This window comes from Grampus griseus, assembly GCF_964374135.1.
Source record: "Grampus griseus genome assembly, chromosome: 11".
In the NCBI taxonomy this organism is placed as follows: domain Eukaryota; kingdom Metazoa; phylum Chordata; class Mammalia; order Artiodactyla; family Delphinidae; genus Grampus; species Grampus griseus.
The window spans coordinates 14,378,347-14,398,160 of NC_139005.1; the positions used below are offsets into that span (position 1 = coordinate 14,378,347).

At 37.8% G+C, this 19,814-nt stretch overlaps 1 protein-coding gene across 4 annotated transcripts in view; it reads left to right on the forward strand.

The window, feature by feature from the left end:
- Nucleotides 1-19,814, forward strand: part of PIK3C2G (phosphatidylinositol-4-phosphate 3-kinase catalytic subunit type 2 gamma) — a gene marked incomplete at its 5' end in the record, with an annotated part of 329,467 nt that overhangs the window by 269,945 nt on the left and 39,708 nt on the right. The gene's annotated exons all lie outside the window — the stretch shown is intronic.

Sequence of the window (19,814 nt, forward strand, 5' to 3'; positions counted from 1 at the left end):
GGGTTTTTTTGTTCTTCTTTCTCTAATTGCTTTAGGTGCAAGGTTAGGTTGTTTATTCGAGATGTTTCCTGTTTCCTAAGGTAGGATTGTATTGCTATAAACTTCCCTCTTAGACCTGCTTTTGTTGCATCCCATAGATTTTGGGTTGTCGTGTCTCCATTGTCATTTGTTTCTAGGTATTTTTTGATGTACTCTTTGATTTCTTCAGTGATCACTTCCTTATTAAGTAAGTATTGTTTAGCCTACATGTGTTTGTATTTTTTACAGATCTTTTCCTGTAATTGACATCTAGTCTCATAGCATTGTGGTCGGAAAGATACTTGATACAATTTCAGTTTTCTTAAATTTACCAAGGCTTGATTTGTGACCCAAGATATGATCTATCCTGGAGAATGTTCCATGAGCACTTGAGAAAAATGTGTATTCTGTTGTTTTTGGATGGAATGTCCTATAAATATCAATTAAGTCCATCTTTTTTAATGTATCATTTAAAGCTTGTGTTTCCTTTTTATTTTCATTTTGGATGATCTGTCCATTGGTGAAAGTGGGGTGTTAAAGTCCCCTACTATGAATGTGTTACTGTTGATTTCCCCTTTTATGGCTGTTAGTATTTGCCTTATGTATTGAGGTGCTCCTATGTTGGGTGCATAAATATTTACAATTGTTATATCTTCTTGGATTGATCCCTTGATCATAATGTAGTGTCCTTCTTTCTCTCTTCTAATAGTCTTTATTTTAAAGTCTATTTTGTCTGATATGAGAATTGCTACTCCAGCTTTCTTTTGGTTTCCATTTGCATGAAATATCTTTTTCCATCCCCTCACTTTCAGTCTGTATGTGTCTCTAGGTCTGAAGTGGGTCTCTTGTAGACAGCAAATATATGGGTCTTGTTTTTGTATCCATTCAGCCAATCTGTGTCTTTTGGTGGGAGCATTTAGTCCATTTACATTTAAGGTAATTATTGATTTGTATGTTCCTATTCCCATTTTCTTAATTGTTTTGGGTTCGTTTTTGTAGGTCTTTTCCTTCTCTTGTGTTTCTTGCCTAGAGAAGTTCCTTTAGCATTTGCTGTAAAGCTTGTTTAGTGGTGCTGAACTCTCTCAGCTGAACTCTCTCAGCTTTTGCTTGTCTGTAACGGTTTTAATTTCTTCATCAAATCTGAATGAGATCCTTGCTGGGTAGAGTAATCTTGGTTGCAGGTTTTTCTCCTTCATCACTTTAAATATGTCCTGCCAGTCCCTTCTGGCTTGCAGAGTTTCTGCTGAAAGATCAGCTGTTAACCTTATTGGGATTCCCTTGTGTGTTATTTGTTGTTTTTCCCTTGCTGCTTTTAATATGTTTTCTTTGTATTTAATTTTTGACAGTTTGATTAATATGTGTCTTGGCATATTTCTCCTTGGATTTTTCCTGTATGGGACTCTCTGTGCTTCCCGGACTTGATTAACTATTTCTTTTCCCATATTAGGGAAGTTTTCAACTATAATCTCTTCAAATATTTTCTCAGTTCCTTTCTTTTTCTCTTCTTCTTCTGGAACCCCTATAATTCCAATGTTGGTGCGTTGGATGTTGTCCCAGAGGTCTCTGAGACTGTCCTCAGTTCTTTTCATTCTTTTTTCTTTATTCTGCTCTGCAGTAGTTATTTCCACTATTTTATCTTCCAGGTCACTTATCCGTTCTTCTGCCTCAGTTATTCTATTGATCCCATCTAGAGTATTTTTAATTTCATTTATTGTGTTGTTCATCATTGTTTGTTTCATCTTTAGTTCTTCTAGGTCCTTGTTAAATGTTTCTTGCATTTTGTCTATTCTATTTCCAAGATTTTGGATCATCTTTACTATCATTATTCTGAATTCTTTTTCAGGTACACTGCCAATTTCCCCTTCATTTGTTAGGTCTGGTGGGTTTTTATCTTGCTCCTTCATCTGCTGTGTGTTTTTCTGTCTTCTCATTTTCCTTATCTTACTGTGTTTGGGGTCACCTTTCGGCAGGCTGCAGGTTTGTAGTTCCTGTTGTTTTTGGTGTCTGTCCCCAGTGGCTAAGGCTGGGTCAGTGGGTTTCGTAGGCTTCCTGGTGGAGGGGACTAGTGCCTGTGTTCTGGTGGATGAGTCTGAATCTTGTCTTTCTGGTGGGCACGTCCACGTCTGGCGGTGTGTTTTGGAGTGTCTGTGGACTTATTATGATTTTAGGCAGCCTCTCTGCTAATGGGTGGGTTTGTGTTCCTGTCTTGCTAGTTTTTTGGCATGGGATGTCCAGCACTGTAGCTTGCTGGTCGTTGAATGAAGCTGGGTGCTGGTGTTGAGTTGGAGATCTCTGGGAGATTTTCACCGTTTGATATTATGTGGAGCTGGGACGTCTCTTGTGGACCAGTGTCCTGAAGTTGGCTCTCCTTCCTCAGAGGCACAGCACTGACTCCTGGCTGCTGCACCAAGAGCCATTCATCCACACGGCTCAGAATAAAAGGGAGAAAAAGTAGAAAGAAAGAATTAGTAGAAGTAGAAAGAGAGAAAGAAAGAAAGAAAGGGAGGGAGGAAGGAAGGAAGGAGGGAAGGAAGGAAAAAAAGAAAGGAGATAAAGTAGAATAAAGTAAAGTAAGATAAAATATAATAAAGTTATTAAAATAAAAAAATAATTATTAAGAGAAAAAAAAGAAAAAAAAATTTTAAAACAAACATAAAAACCCGGACGGATAGAACTCTAGGACAAATGGTGGATGCAAAGCTATACAAACAAAATCTCACACAGAAGCATACACATACACACTCACAAAAAGAGGAAAAGGGGAAAAAATCATAAATCTTGCTCTCAAGTCCACCTCCTTAATTTGGGATGATTCATTGTCTATTCATGTATTCCACAGATGCAGGTACATCAAGTTGATTGTGGAGCTTTAATCCGCTGCTTCTGCGGCTGCTGGGAGAGATTTCCCTTTCTCTTCTTTGTTCTCACAGCTCCCAGCTTTGGATTTGGCCCTGCCTCTGCGTGTAGGTCGCCGGAGGGCGTCTGTTCTTCGCTCAGACAGGACGGGGTTAAAGGAGCCGCTGATTCCGCGGCTCTGGCTCACTCAGGCTGGAGGGGAGGGAGGGGCACGGAGGGCGGGGCGAGCCTGCGGCAGCAGACGCCAGCGTCACGCTGCACCAGCCTGAGGCGCGCCCTGCGTTCTCCGGAAGGAGTTGACCGTGGATCCCGTGGCCCTGGCAGTGGCGGGGTGCACAAGCTCCCCAGAAGGAGGGTGTGGGTAGTGACCTGTGCTTGCACAAAGGCTTTTTGTTGGCGGCAGCAGCAGCCTGAGCGTCTCATGTCCGTCTCTGGGGTCCGCGCTTTTAGCCGCGGCTCGCGCCTGTCTCTGGAGCTCCTTTAAGCAGCGCTCTTAATCCCCTCTCCTCGCGCACCAGGAAACTAAGAGGTAAGAAAAAGTCTCTTGCCTCTTCGGCAGGTCCAGACTTTTCCTGGACTCCCTCCTGGCTAGCCGTGGTGCACTAACCCCCTGCAGGCTGTGTTCACGCTGCCAACCTGGCGCAGAGACCGAAGCCCGAGCCTCAGCTCCCAGCCCCGCCCGCCCCGGCGGGGGAGCAGACAAGCCTCTCGGGCTGGTGAGTGCCGTTCGGCCCTGATTCTCTGTGCGGGAATCTCCCCGCTTTGCCCCCAGCACCCCTTTGCTGCGCTCTCCTCCGTGGCCCCGAAGCTTCCCCCTCCGCCACCCGCAGTCTCCGCCTGAGAAGGGGCTTCCTAGTGTATGGAAACCTTTCCTCCTTCACAGCTCCCTCCCACTGGTGCAGGTCCCGTCCATATTCTTTTGTCTCTGTTTATTCTTTTTTCTTTTGCCCTACCCAGGTACGTGGGGGGTTTCTTGCCTTTTGGGAGGTCTGAGGTCTTCTGCCAGCGTTCAGTAGGTGTTCTGTAGGCGTTGTTCCACGTGTAGATGTATTTCTGGTGTATCTGTGGGGAGGAAGGTGATCTCCACCCATTTTTTTTTTTAATAAGGAAGTTTTTGCTATTTGTCACATATTTATTTATTTATTTATATTTTGGCTGCGTTGGGTCTTCGTTGCTGTGCATGGGCTTTCTCTAGTTGTAGCAAGCAGGGCCTACTCTTCATTGTAGTGCACGGGCTTCTCATTGCGGTGGCTTCTCTTGTTGCAGAGCAGGGGCTGTAGGCACCCAAACTTAAGTAGTTGTGGCACGCAGGCTCAGTAGTTGTGGCTCGCGGGCTCTAGAGTGCAGATTCAGTAGTTATGGCGCACCGGCTTAGTTGCTCCCCAGCACGTGGGATCTTCCAGGACCAGGGCTTGAACCCATGTCCCCTGCACTGGCAGGCAGATTCTTAAGCACTGCGCCACCAGGGAAGTCCTCTCCATCATTTTTTTTTTTTAACATCTTTATTGGAGTATAATTGCTCTACAATGATGTGTTAGTTTCTTTTGTATAACAAAGTGAATCAGCTATACGTGTACATATATCCCCATACCTCCTCCCTCTTGCGTCTCCCACCCACCCTCCCTATCCCACCCCTCTAGGTGGTCACAAAGTACCGAACTGATCTCCCTGTGCTATGCAGCTGCTTCCCACGAGCTATCTATTTAACATTTGATAGTGTATATATGTCCATGCCACTGTTTCATTTCATCCCAGCTTACCCTTCCCCCTCCCTGTGTCCTCAAGTCCATTCTCTACATCTGCGTCTTTATTCTTGTCCTGCTCCTAGGTTCTTCAGAACCATTTTTGGTTTTTTTTCTAGATTTCATATATATGTGTTAGCATATGGTATTTGTTTTTCTCTTTCTGACTTACTTCACTCTGTATGACAGTCTCTAGGTCCATCCACCTCATTACAAATAACTCAATTTCGTTTCTTTTTGTGTCTGAATAATATTCCATTGTATATATGTGCCACACCTTCTTTATCCACTCATCTGTCGATAGACACTTAGGTTGCTTCCATGTGCTGGTTATTGTAAATAGGGCTGCAATGAACATTTTGGTACATGACTCTTTTTGAATTATGGTTTTCTCAGGGTATATGCCCAGTAGTGGGATTGCTGGGTCGTATGGTAGTTCTATTTTTAGTTTCTTAAGGAACCTCCAAACTGTTCTCCACAGGGGCTGTATCAATTTACATTCCCACCAACAGTGCAAGACGGTTCCCTTTTCTCCACACCCTCTCCAGCATTTATTGTTTGTAGATTTTTTGATGATGGTCATTCTGACTGGTGTGAGGTGATACCTCATTGTAGTTTTGATTTACATTTCTCTAATGATTAGTGATGTTGAACATCCTTTCATGTGTTTGTTGGCAATCTGTATATCTTCTTGGGAGAAATGTCTATTTAGGTCTTCTGCCCATTTTTGGACTGGTTGTTTGTTTTTTTGATATTGAGCTGCATGAGCTGCTTGTATATTTTGGGGATTAATCCTTTGTCAGTTGCTTCATTTGCAAATATTTTCTCCCATTCTGAGGGATGTCTTTTGGTCTTGTTTATGGTTTCCTTTGCTGTGCAAAAGCTTTGAAGTTTCATTAGGTCCCATTTGTTTACTTTTGTTTTTATTTCCATTTCTGTAGGAGGTGGGTCAAAAAGGATCTTGCTGTGATTTATGTCATAGAGTGTTCTGCCTATGTTTTCCTGTAAGAGTTTGATAGTGCCTGGCCTTACATTTAGGTCTTTAATCCATTTTGAGTTTATTTTTGTGTATGGTGTTAGAGAGTGTTTTAATTTCATTCTTTTACATGTAGCTGTCCAGTTTTCCCAGCACCACTTATTGAAGAGGCTGTATTTTCTCCACTGTATATTCTTGCCTCCTTTATCAAAGATAAGGTGACCATATGTGTGTGGGTTTATCTCTGGGCTTCCTATCCTGTTCCATTGATCTATATTTCTGTTTTTGTGCCAGTACCATACTGTCTTGATTACTGTAGCGTTGTAGTATAGTCTGAAGTCAGGGAGCCTGATTCCTCCAGCTCCATTTTTCTTTCTCAAGATTGCTTTGCCTATTCAGGGTCTTTTGTGTTTCCACACAAATTGTGACATTTTTTGTTCTAGTTCTGTGAAAAATGCCATTGTAGTTTGATAAGGATTGCATTGAATCTGTAGATTGCTTTGGGTAGTAGAGTCATTTTCACAATGTTGATTCTTCCAATCCAAGAACATCCTCATCATTTTTTGCATCCTTCAGATCTCATCTCAATTGCCTTTGCTATATAGTCCTGTAATGTTTTTTCCTCAAAATATGTATTGCAATGATATCTATGTTATGTGCTTCTTTGTAGGCTAAAAACCCATGAACACATAATCCTTGTCTGTATGGCTCAACCTTGTAACCCCAGTGCCTAGCACAGTGTCTGGCCTTCTCTACATGCTCATAAAGAATTACTGAACAAATAACTGATGATAGAAAGAACAATAATGGGAGATATGTTAATATTCTCTGCCAAGGTAGCTTGCCATTTTTATAGAAAGGACAAGAGAGAAGAAATCAAAACCCAAATTTATGCTACTTCTCTCACACTCACCATTTTATGTGGAGAAGCCCTCGCACAAGGAACTCAATGCTTCCCAACCACTAGAATTCTCTTGAAGTATCGCCTGGAAAAAAAAAATCTGTAAGTAAGTTACTGCATTAAATATTACAGACACCAGACCCAACCAGGGCACTAACCAGAAAGTTGATAGATCTTGTATATTCTTTAATGACAGACTGTTTAAACTCTCCACAAATTAATATGGCCCTCATGCCAAATAATACCTCCAGGAAAATAAAAATTATCCACCAGTACACAACTCTGACACAGAAGATTGATTTTTGTTAAGATATAGAAACAATACCATAGGTAATGGAGTAGAACATCATCAAAGACAACAGTTGCCAGCGTTAAGAGGATGAATTAATGAGCTTGTTTAGACTCCATTGATAATTACAAATGATGGCAAACAGGAGCTTTCAATCATTACCTCACATCACTACCTCTCCTTTGAGATGTTAATTTAAAAGGGAGCTTGAAGCCATGCAGTCTCCATGGCAGAGTCTCTCTTGTTAATGTTCTAGCTACTTGCTTGCTGTGGCAAAGCCCAGACCAATTATCTGTAAGTTGAAGTATGTTATCCAGGTTTTCAATTGAAATTTTAATGATATGGAAGGACAAGAGGTGATGGGTTAGGACTACTTGGAAATAAATGCTTGTATTAAGTTGTTTTTCAAATTTTCAATTTAAAATATGCATTTTGCTATACTATATCATATAATCTCATGTTTCTAATTAGAAGATTATTTTAGATTTTTACTTGTGGCTGATGTGAGAAGGAAAAGATAAAAAAAAGATGAGAGTTAGAGGACTTTCTCTAATTACCCCATGTCTAATAGCTGGGTGTCAAAAGATATCACTTAAAGTCTAACAAATCAAGCAATAAAAAAATCTTAGCATATGTAATATTAGTGTTAGATAAACACTGAAAAAGATCACAACATTGAATATATCAAAAATTGGGTGGTAGATCAAAGTAGATGAGAAAGATTATGCACACTAATTTTATCTTTGTTTCTATTAGGAAACAAATATTGTGAAAAGAATATTAAATAAAAGTAACCACTAGAGCAAAAATTAAAGCTTCCCTAAGTATCATAAGTACATAAAAATAAAAACAAATTACTTTGTGAAAGGCTTTCTTTAAAAACCATGAAAACAAAAATGTTCTATTTCTTTAATAACTTAAAACAATATGAACAAAGAGAAAACCTATCTATTATATCAATAAGTATAAATAGGCTTAACTCATCTATTAAGAAAATTCCAACTGGAGTGAAAGTGAAAACCATAACTCTATATTTAATGTAAAAACACACTTAAATCACTTTAAAGTGATTTTAAAAGATTGAAGATTAAAATAAAGGCATAGGTATATTAGGCAATGCAAGGACATGGAAACCAGAAGTCACAGTCTTATATAAAAAAGGTGGAATTTGGTCCCAAAAGCCTTGAATTAAACAGGAATGGAACTTAACTATAACAAGTACAGTTCTCAATAAAGATATAAGCAGTTATGACAGCATACAAATATGACAGCAGCATGTATAAAACGGAAATTATGGGACATACAAGGAGAAACACACAAAAACAAACTAGTAATAGGATATTCTAATTTGCTTCTCTTGATTTATGAAAGACTGAGTAGAAAAACATAAGTGACACATAGAAAAACTAAATAGTAAAATTAATAAGGCAAATTTTGTTAATTTGTATCAAACTCTTTATCCTAAAAATAGAGAATATAGCTTATTTTCAAGTGCCCATGGAACATTCATGAAAATAGATTATATATTAGGTCACAAAGGAAATTTCAATATATCCTCAAAAATAGAAATAGTATGACATATTCTCTAATCATGAGACAATACAGTGAGAAATCAATGGAAAAATTCAGAAAGCTAAAAGATACTTAAATTTGGAGATATAAAAAATTTAACTCTCTTGAACATCTCTTGGGTCAAAAGGACTTATAAATCAAAATCGCAAAATTTCCAAAGAAGGGCAATAATGAAATACCGCATCTCAGAAACCATGAGAGAAAGATAAAGCAATGCTCAGAGGGAAATTGGAACAAGAGGCACAAAACAAACTAAAGGATGACAAAAAGAAAAACATGGATAAAGATAAAAGTAGATTTATGATTTAGAACACAGAAAACGGTAGATTAAATAAATCTGGAAGTTAAAAGTAAACAATAAAATAAATAAGCCACTAGCTAATCTAATCAAAAGAATGGAGGCAAATGCAAATACACAAAATACAATAGGAGAAGCAAGAAGTAACCATAGAAAGAGATGAAATTGAAGAGTAGTAAGAGACTTTGTTCAACTTTAAAAAACTAAATTTGTAAATGTCTGAAATAGGTAGTGTTCTAGGAAAACACAATTTACCCCAGAAAAGATCAAAGTAGATAGAATAAATAGAAAAAGTTTCAAAAAGCAACCGATGAAACAGTACCAAGTTCTGATGATTTCCAGAGGGACTATGCCAAACTTTTAAAAAGCAGATAATTCCACTGTTATTTAAACAATTCCAGAACAGAGAAAAGTAAGGTAAATTTTCTGTATTACTTTTATGAAGCAAATAAAGTAGTTATGCCAGTAGCTTCAATGATTACAAGGATTGCAAAAAAAAAAAAAAAAGGAATCACAGGTTAACCTCACTTCTGAATATAATGGAAAATTCTAAATAAAATATTAACCAAATTAATCCATCAGCACACTAAAGGAATATAATTCACCATGACCATAAATGCCAGAACATTTCAATGCTGGTAATGCACATAGTATATAGTACACATTACCATATTAATAGATTTAAGGAGAAAATAGCATGGTCTTCATTACAGACACTGAAAAGGCTTTTGATAAATTTCAATAAACTTTCCTGATAAAACACTCAAATAAAAATAAATGGGTAATGCCTTAACAGGAGAAAATGTATCTATCTTGGCTATCCAAAGCCCACATCAGGCATGCAGAGAAATAGTGGAAAAATATTTCCACTAGAGTATAAAATAAGGCACTATGCCCTTGAGCATCACGATTACATTACATTGTGCTGAAAATATTAGCCAACATGTGGTTCCTCCATCCCCTCTTTTGAAGGTCTTTGCTCTAAATTTGCCTTTTCAATGAGAAGTACCCTGATCATCGCATCTAAAACTGCAATCTGCCTCGTATTCTGGAAGCTCCCAGTGCCTTCATCCTGTTGTGGTTTTTTTCTTATCATTAATCATATTCAGCATATTATAAATTCTACTTATTTATTATGTTTATTGCTTTTTTAATATCTCCCCCAATAGTATAGAATTGCCAAGAGGGGGATTTTGTCTAATATGTTCCAAAGGCCTAGAACAGTGCCTTGTCCATAATAGGTCAATAAATATCTGTGAACTAACTAAGTTATTTTAAATAGAAAAAAATTAGAAGCATAAACTTTGGCAAAGAGAAGACAAAATTAATTACTGGTTGCCAGTAATATGATCACATACCTAGAAAAATGAGAATCAACTAAAAATCTATCACAAATGATGAAATTCAACAAAGGTATCAGGTACCAACTTCATATATAGATATCTATTGCATACATATATATATGTATATAAAATATTGTTACATATATGTAATAACTAGTTAGAATATATAATAGCAGAAAGATCCCCATTACAATGGCAGCAAAAAAAACCCCAGAAAACCAAACCAAAACAAAACAAAAAAACCCTAGGAATAAATTTAACAGGAAAAGTACCATACCAAATGAAGAAAACTTTAAAACACTATTGAAAGATGCCTTGAACGAATGGAAAGATATAGCATACTTTGGGTAGGAAGATTCAACATCATAAAGATGTCAGATATTTCCAATTTAATTTTGAAATATAAAATTTTAAACGACAAACAGATTTAAGTATTTTTTATTGAAGTATAGTTGATTTAAAATATTATATTAGTTTCATGTGTATAGCATAATGGTTTAATATTTTTATAGATTATACTCCATTAAAAGTTATTACAAGATAATGGCTTTAGTCCCTGAGCTATATAACGTATCTTTGTTGCTTCTCTATTTTATACATAATAGTTTGTATCTCTTATCCCATACTCCTATCTTGCCCCTCCCCTTTTCCCCCTCCCCACTGGTAACCACTAGTTTATTTTCTGTATCTGTGAGTCTGTTTCCGTTTTGCTATATACATTCTTTTGTTTTACTTTTTAGACTCCACATATGAGTGGTATCATACAATATTTGTCTTTATTTATTTCACTAAGTATAATATTGTCTATGTCCATCCATGTTGCTGCAAGTGGCAGAATTTCATTCTTTTTTATGGCTGAGTAGTATTCCATTGTGTGTGTGTGTGTGTGTGTATATATATACACCACATCTTCTTTATCTTCTTTATCCATTCATATGTTGATGGACAGTTGAGTTGCTTCCATGTGTTGGCTCACGTACTACTGCCAAGAACATTGGAATGCATGTATCTTTTTGAATTAGTGTTTTTGTTTTCTCTGGTTATATACCCAGGAGTGGAATACTGGATCATATGATAGTTCCATTTTCAGTTTTTTGATGAATCTCCACAGTTTGCCATAGTGGCTATACCAATTTATGTTCCCACCAACAGTGTATGAAGGTTCCCTTTTCTCCATGTCCTCGCCAACATTTATTATTTGTAGACCTTTTGATGATAGCCATTCTCTCAGGTGTGACGTGATGATATCTCATTGTTGTTTTAATTTTCATATCTCTAATGATTAATGATGTTGAGCATCTTTTCATGTGCCTGTTTGCCATCTGTGTGTCTTTTTTGGAAAAATGTCTATTCAGACCTTCTGCCCATTTTTTAATCAGGTTGTTTTTTTGATATTGAGTTGTATGAGCTGTTTATGTTATTTTGAGTATTAACCCCTTATCAGTCATATCATTTACAAATATTTTCTCCCATTCAGTAGGCTGCCTTTTCGTTCTGTCAATGGTTTCCTTTGCTGTGCAAAAGGTTTTAAGTTTAATTAGGTCCCATTTGTTTATTTGATTTCTTTTGGCTTAGGAAACAGATCCAAAAAAATATTACTACACTTTATGTCAGAGAGTGTTCTACCTAAGTTCTTTTCTATGAGAGTTATTGTTTCACATCTTACATTTAGGTATTTAATCCATTTTCAGTTTATTTTTGTATATGGTGTGAGGAAATGTTCTAATCTCATTCTTTAACATGTATCTGTCCAGTTTTCCCAGCACCACTTATTGAAGAGAGTGTCTTTTCTCCATTGTATATTCTTGCTTCCTTTATCGTGGATTAATTGATCACAGGTGCATGGATTTATTTCTAGGCTCTCTATTCTGTTCCATTGATCTGTGTGCCTGTTTTTATGCCAGTACCATGCTGTTTTCATTACTGTAGTTTTGCAGTATAGTCTGAAGTCAGGAAGTATGATTCCTCCAGCTTTGTTCTTTTTTCTCAAGATTGCTTTAGCAATTCAGGGTCTGTTGTGGTTCCATATGAATTTTAGGATTATTTGTTCTACTGCTGTGAAAAATGTCATGGGTGTTTTAATAAGGATTGCATTAAATCTCTAGATTGCTTTCGATAGTACAGCCATTGTAACAATATTAATTCTTCCAATCCAAGAGCATGAGATATCTTTCCACTTCTTTGTATCACCTTCAATTTCCTTCAGCAGTGTTTTATAGTTTTCAGAGTATAGGTCTTTCACCTCCTTGGTTAACCTTATTCCTAGGCGTTTCATTCTTTTTGATGCAACTGTAAATGGGATTTTTTTTTATTTTCATAGTTCATTTTTACTATATAGAAAAGTAACACATTTCTGTATATTAATCTTATATCCTGCAACTTTGCTGGATTTATTTATTAATTCTAATAGTTTTTGGCTGTAGACTTTGGGTTTTTCTATATAAAGTATCATATTATCTGCAAATAGTGACAGATGTACTTCTTCCCTTCCAATTTGGATGTCTTTTATTTCTTTTTTCTTGTCTGATTGCTGTGTCTAGGGCTTCCAACGCTATGTTAAATAGAAGTGGTGAGAGTGTCTTGTTCCTGATTTTAGAAGAAAAGTTTTCAGCTTTTCACCATTGAGTATGATGTTACTTATGGGTTTGTCATAAATGGACTTTATTATGTTGAGATATGTTCCCTCTCTACCCACTTTGATGAAAGTTTTTATCATGAATTGATGTTGAATTTTGTGAAATGTTTTTTCTGCATCTATTAAGATGCTCATGTAATTATTATCCTTCCTTTTGTTAATGTGGTGTATCACAGTGATTGATTTGTGAATGTTGAACCATCTTTGTACCCCTGGAATAAATCCAACTTGATCGTGGTGTATCATCCTTTTTATAGATTGTTGGATTCACTTTCCTAGTATTTTGTTGATTTTTGCATCTACAGTCATCAAAGAAATTGGCCTGTAATTTTCTTTTATTGTAGTGTCCTTGTCTGGTTTTCATATCAGGGTAATGGTGGCCTCATAGAATAAATTTGGGAGTTTTCTGTCCTCTTCAATTTTTTGGAATAGTTTGAGAAAGATAAGTAGTAGTCATTCTTTATATGTTTTGTAGAATTCCCCTGTGAAGCCATCCAGGACTTTTGTTTTCTGGGAGGTTTTTAATTACAAATTCAATTTCACTGCAGTGATTGGTTTGTTCACATTGTCTATTTTTCTTGATTCAGTCTTGACAGGTTGTATGTTTCTAGAAATTTGTCCATTTCTTCTAAGTTATCCAATTAGTTGGCATATGACTGTTGGTAATATTTTCTTTTGATTTTTTTAAAATCTGTGGTATCAGTTGTTATTTCTCTTCTTTCATTTCTTATTTTGTTTATTTGGGTTCTCCCTCTTTCCTTCTTGGTGAGCCTGGATAAATGTTTATCAATTTTGTTTATCTTTTTAAAAAACTAAGTCTTGGTTTCATCGATCACTTAATGCTTTCTTCTGTATCACTTAATCTGCTATTCATTCCTTCTATTGTGTTTTTTAATTTAAGCTATTGAATTCTTCATTTCTGATTTTTTAAAAAATATTTTCTGGTTACTTGTTAAAATTTTCACTGTGTACATGTATTTACCCTAATCCAATTAACATTTTTATTGCAAATGCTTTGAATTCTTTATCTAGTAAATTGTTTATTTCTGTTTCATTATTTGTTTCTTCAACCGTTTTCTCTTGCTGTTTCAATTGAGAGCAGTTCCTTTGCCTTTTCATTTGCTTAACTTTCTCTGCCTCTATGAATTTAGATGAAACAGTTACCTGTTGCAGTCTTGAAGGGCTGTCCCTATATGGGAACATCCCTATACATACTGTATGTGCCCAGTACCTTTAGTGGGAGAGCTGGATTTGACATGGATGCAAATCACATCTTTCCTCAGGCTGTGCTGACAGCTACCCCCTTGGTAGAGGGTGGGCTGGAAATGGAGGGTCTTAAAGCTGGAGTCGAGTGTGAAAAAAAAATGACAGGTGCCTTTAAGTGTGGGTTTTCCCCTAGCCCCACACTGGAACCCTTGCCCCAGAGTGAGGGAATGTTGAAGCAAGGGGGCCCACGCAGGCTGTCAGCTTGTGTCGGCCACAGCAGAGGTCCAAGCTGTCTCTGCTGCACTGACTGTGCAGGCACCTGCAATTTTTTCCCTCACTCGGCTCAGGTGCAGCCTTAGGTGCAAGTCTTCGTCATCCTTCTCAATCAGTCACTGTCACCAGCCTCCACCACCCTCCTTTCCACTGTGGAGCCACAGCACAGGACAGGCAGGGCCTGTGTAGACTCTCAACATGTACCAGGGCGTGAGCTGTGGTGGAGTGGCTGCTCTCAGAGATCTGGGCTGCTTGTGATGTGCTTCTTGAGTAAGCACAAATCATGGCCACTGCCATTCCACCCAGGCTTGCCCAAGCTCTGCGTAGTCTCTGTATCCCTCAGTTGTGTCTTATCCCCAGTATTGGTTGCCCCAGATTGAATACCACACCGTGATGTGAAGTGAATGGGGCTGGAGTGTTCACTTAACTTGAGCTGGGGCATGCACCAAGGTGGTTGCAGGAAACCCAGCAACCACTAGATCTTTCTGCCCTTCTTGGGGTCAAGCCAGCATGCATGTGCTCCTCAGGAGCAGAATCCAGGCTTCTCACAGCTCCCCTGTTAGTTCCAGTGGTCCTCCAACCAGCCAAGAGGGCACTTCTCCCCTGTATAGGACCCCAGGACTGGGGTGCCCAATCTGGCTCTCACTGCTCACTCCCCAGGGCAGGTGTCTGCCCAAGAATCTTCCCTTTTCTTCTGGGCCCCTCTCAGGGACAAAGATCCCAACCCAATTGCTTTTCTTTCCTTCATACCTGATTACATGTATATCTTTCTTACAGCCTTGGTTGTACAGGAGTCCTCTGCCAATTAGTTTTCAGTGAGAATTGTTCCACATATAGATGTATTTTTGATGTGTTCATGTCGGGAGATGAGCTCCACATCCTCTTACTCCACCATTTTGACTGATCTCCAACAGATTTATTTTTATTTAAATAAACTAATTATACAGTTCATAAACAAAAATTAAGAAAGAAAAGCCAGGAAAAATTAGCAAAACAAAGAGGTGAGTTTAGCCTTATCAGATATAAAAACTCATTACAAAGCATCAATAATTAAACAGTGCAGGTGTCAGTGCATAAGTAGATGAGCAAGTAAAACATAATGGAATGTCCATAAACAGAGTCAGATATATTCAGGAATTTAATAGTTGCCCAAACAAGTAAGAGAAAATTCAACAAATAATGTTGGCATAGTATACTTCACACCATATGCCAGGATAAATACCAAATGAGTGAAAGATTTTAAATGTAAATAATGAAACCATGTATATGACAAAGAAAACATGGAAAAACTCCTTTTTAATCTTGGGATGAGCTGCTGTAACTATGACTACAAATTCAGAAGCTATAACAATTCTGCATGATATAAAACACTGTAGCAAAGTTCAAAAAAAGCAAAGAGGGCTTCCTTGGTGGTGCAGTGGTTGAGAGTCCGCCTGCTGATGCAGGGGACACCAGTTTGTGCCCTGGTCCGGGAAGATCCCACATGCTGCAGAGTGGCTGGGCCCGTGAGCCATGGCCACTGAGCCTGTGCATCCAGAGCCTGTGCTCCGCAACAGGAGAGGCCACAACAGTGAGAGGCCCACGTACTGCAAAAAAAAAAAAAAAAAAAAAGCAAAGATGAGAGAGAAAATGAGGGAAATATTTGCAATTTATCACATATGAAGGGTTGATTATTTAACATGCAACCATCTCCTATAAATTGGTAAGAAACAGACCAATGACCAAATAGAAAACTGTGTAAAGAATACGAAAAAATAATACACACACACACAAAAAATACAAGTGACTCTTAACCAAATGAAAGAATCCTCAAGGTCACTCATAAGAAAAATGCAAATTACAACTATACTGATGCCGTTTTAACTCATCAGATGGGCAAAAATTCAAAATTTTAATTAACAAGCATTGTTATAAATCAGCAGACACTCATACACTGCTGGTGATAATGCAAATTGGTACAACCTCCGTGGAAGACAATTTGGGAATGTTTGCCAAAATTAAAATGCTAATACCCTATGACTCAGCAATTCTGCTGCTGAAATCTATCCTATGGTATTTGTGCACAGGTACAAAATGATACATATTCAAGGCTATTTACTGCAGCATGGTTTGTAACATCTAGAAAGCATTGGGAACAACCCACTTGCCCGTCAATGGGTAAAGTGTTAAATAAATTATGCTATTTCCTCATGATGGAATAATGTGAAAGTATATTTAAAAAATAAAGAAGCTTTGTATTATTGACATGAAAGTATCTCCAAGACTGTTGTGTAGAATAGTAAATATGCTATTCCTTTTTGGAAAAAGGGGCGAGAATAAAAATACTTATTCATATTTACTTATATGGAGAAATTCTGGAAGAATATGTGTCCATCTGGAGAAATATATGGAAAACGAATAAAATAATAATGGGGAGGCAGACCTTCAAATGGCGGAGGAGTAAGGCGTGGAGATCACATCCTCCCCACAAATACATCAGAAACACACCTACATGTGGAACAACTCCTACAGAACACCGACTGAACACTGGCAGAAGACCTCAGACTTCCCAAAAGGCAAGAAACTCCCCACATACCTGGCTGTGTGGCTGACAGAGTCTTGGTGCTCTGGGCAGGTGTCAGGCCTGTGCCTCTGAGGTAGGAGAGCTGAGTTCAGAACATTGGTCCACCAGAGACCTCCTGGCTCCATGTAATATCAAACAGTGAAAGATCTCCCAGAGATCTCCATCTCAACACTAAGACCCTGCTCCACTCAAAGACCAGCAAGCAACAGTGCGGGACACCCTATGCCAAACAACTGGCAACAGAGGAACACAACCCCACCCTTTACCAGAGAGGGTGCCTAAAATCATAATGAGGTCACAGACACCCCAAAACACACAACCAGGCGTCGTCCTGCCCACCAGAAAGACAAGATCCAGCCTCATCCACCAGAACACAGGCACCAGTCCTCTCTACCAGGAAGCCTACACAACCCACTAAACCAACCTTAGCCACTGGGGGCAGACACCAAAAACAATGGGAACTTCGAACCTGCAGCCAGCGAAAAGGAGACCCCAAACACAGTAACTTAAGTAAAATAGAAGACAGAGAAACACACAGCAGATGAAGGAGCAAGGTAAAAACCCAGCAGACCAAACAAATGAAGAGGAAATAGGCAGTCTACCTGAAAAAGAATTCAGAGTAATGACAGTAACGATAATTCAAAATCTTGGAAATAGAATGGAGAAAATACAAGAAACATTTAATAAGGACCTAGAAGAACTAAAGAGCAAACAAACAATGATGAACAACACAATAAGTGAAATTAAAAATTCTCTAGAAGGAATCAATAGCAGAATAACTGAGGCAGAAGAATGGATAATGACCCGAAAGATAAAATAGTGGAAATAACCACCGCAGAGCAGAATAAAGAAGAAAGAATGAAAACAATTGAGGACAATCTCAGAGTCCTCTGGGACAACATTAAACGCACCAACATTCGAAATATAGGGGTCCCAGAAGAAGAAGAGAAAAAGAAAGGGACTGAGAAAATATTTGAAGAGATTATAGTTGAAAACTTCCCTAATATGGGAAAGAAAATAGTCAATGAAGTCCAGGAAGCACAGAGAGTCCCATACAGGATAAATCCAAGGAGAAACATGCCAAGACACATACTAATTAAACTATCAAAAATTAAATACAAAGAAAAAATTAAAAGCAGCAAGGGAAAAACAACAAATAACACACAAGGGAACCCCCATAAGGTTAACAGCTGATCTTTCAGCAGAAACTCTGCAAGCCAGAAGGGACTGGCAGGACATATTTAAAGTGATGAAAGGGAAAAACCTACAACCAAGATTACTCTACCCAGCAAGGATCTCGTTTAGATTTGATGGAGAAATTAAAACCTTTACAGACAAGCAAAAGCTAAGAGAATTCAGCACCTACAAACCAGCTTGACAACAAATGCTAATGAACAAATGAAGCTTTACAACAAATGAAATTCTCTAGGCAGGAAACACAAGAGAAGGAAGAGACCTATAATAACAAACCAAAAACAATTAAGAAATGGTAACAGGAACATATATATTGATAACTACCTTAAATGTAAATGGTTAAATGCTCCAACCAAAAGACATAGACTGGCTGAATGGATACAAAAACAAGACCCATATATGTGCTGTCTACAAGAGACCCACTTCAGACCTAGGAACACATACAGACTGAAAGTGAGGGGAAGAAAGAAGATATTACATGCAAATGGAAATCAAAAGAAAGCTGGAGTAGCAATTCTCATATCAGACAAAATAGACTTTAAATAAAGACTATTACAAGAGACAAAGAAGGACACTACGTAATGATCAAGGGATCAATCCAAGAAGATATAACAATTGTAAATATTTATGCACCCATCATAGGAGCACCTCAATACCTAAGGCAAATGCTAACAGCCGTAAAAGGGGAAATCAACAGTAACACAATACTAGTAGTGGACTTTAACACCCCCTTTCACCAATGGATAGATCATCCAAAATGAAAGTAATTAAGGAAACACAAGCTTTAAATGACACATTAAACCAGATGAACTTAATTGATATTTATAGGACATTCCATCCAAAAACAACAGAATACACTTTCTTTTCAAGTGCTCATGGAACATTCTCCACGATAGAACATATCGTGGGTCACAAATCAAGCCTTGCTAAATTTAAGAAAATTGAAATCGTTTCAAGTATCTTTTCCAACCACAATGCTATGAGACTAGATATCAATTACATGAAAAAAACTGTAAAAAATACAAACACATGGAGACTAAACAATATGCTACTAAATAACCAAGAGATCATGGAAGATATCAAAGAGGAAATCAAAAAATACCTAGAAACACACGACAATGAAAACACGATGACCCAAAACCTATGGGATGCAGCAAAAGCAGTTCTAAGAAGGAAGTTTATAGCAATACAATGCTACCTCAAGAAACAAGAAACATCTCAAATAAACAACCTAACCTTTCACCTAAAGCTATTGAGAAAGAAGAATAAAAAAACCCCAAAGTTAGCAGAAGGAAAGAAATCATGAAGATCAGATCAGAAAGAAATGAAAAAGAAATGAAGGAAACAACAGCAAAGATCAGTGAAACTAAAAGCTGGTTCTTTGAGAAGATAAACAAAATTGATAAACAATTAGCCAACTCACAAAGAAAATAAGGGAGAAGACTCAAATCAATAGAAAAGGAGAAGTAACAACTGACACTGCAGAAATACAAAGGATCATGAGAGATTACTACAAGCAACTATATGCCAATAAAATGGACATGTGAGAAATGGACAAATTCTTAGAAAAGCACAACCTTCCAAGACTGAACCAGGAAGAAACAGAAAATATAAACAGACCAATCACAAGCACTGAAATTGAGACTGTGATTAAAAATCTTCCAACAAACAAAAGCCCAGGACCAGATGGCTTCACAGGCAAATTCTATCAAACATTTAGAGAACAGCTAACACCTATCCTTCTCAAACTCTTCCAAAATATAGCAGAGGGAGGAACACTCCCAAACTCATTCTACGAGGCCACCATCACCCTGACACCAAAACAAGACAAGGATGTCACAAAGAAAGAAAACTACAGGCCAATATCACTGATGAACACAGATGCAAAAATTCTCAACTAAATACTAGCAAACAGAATCCACCAGCTCATTAAAAGGATCATACACCA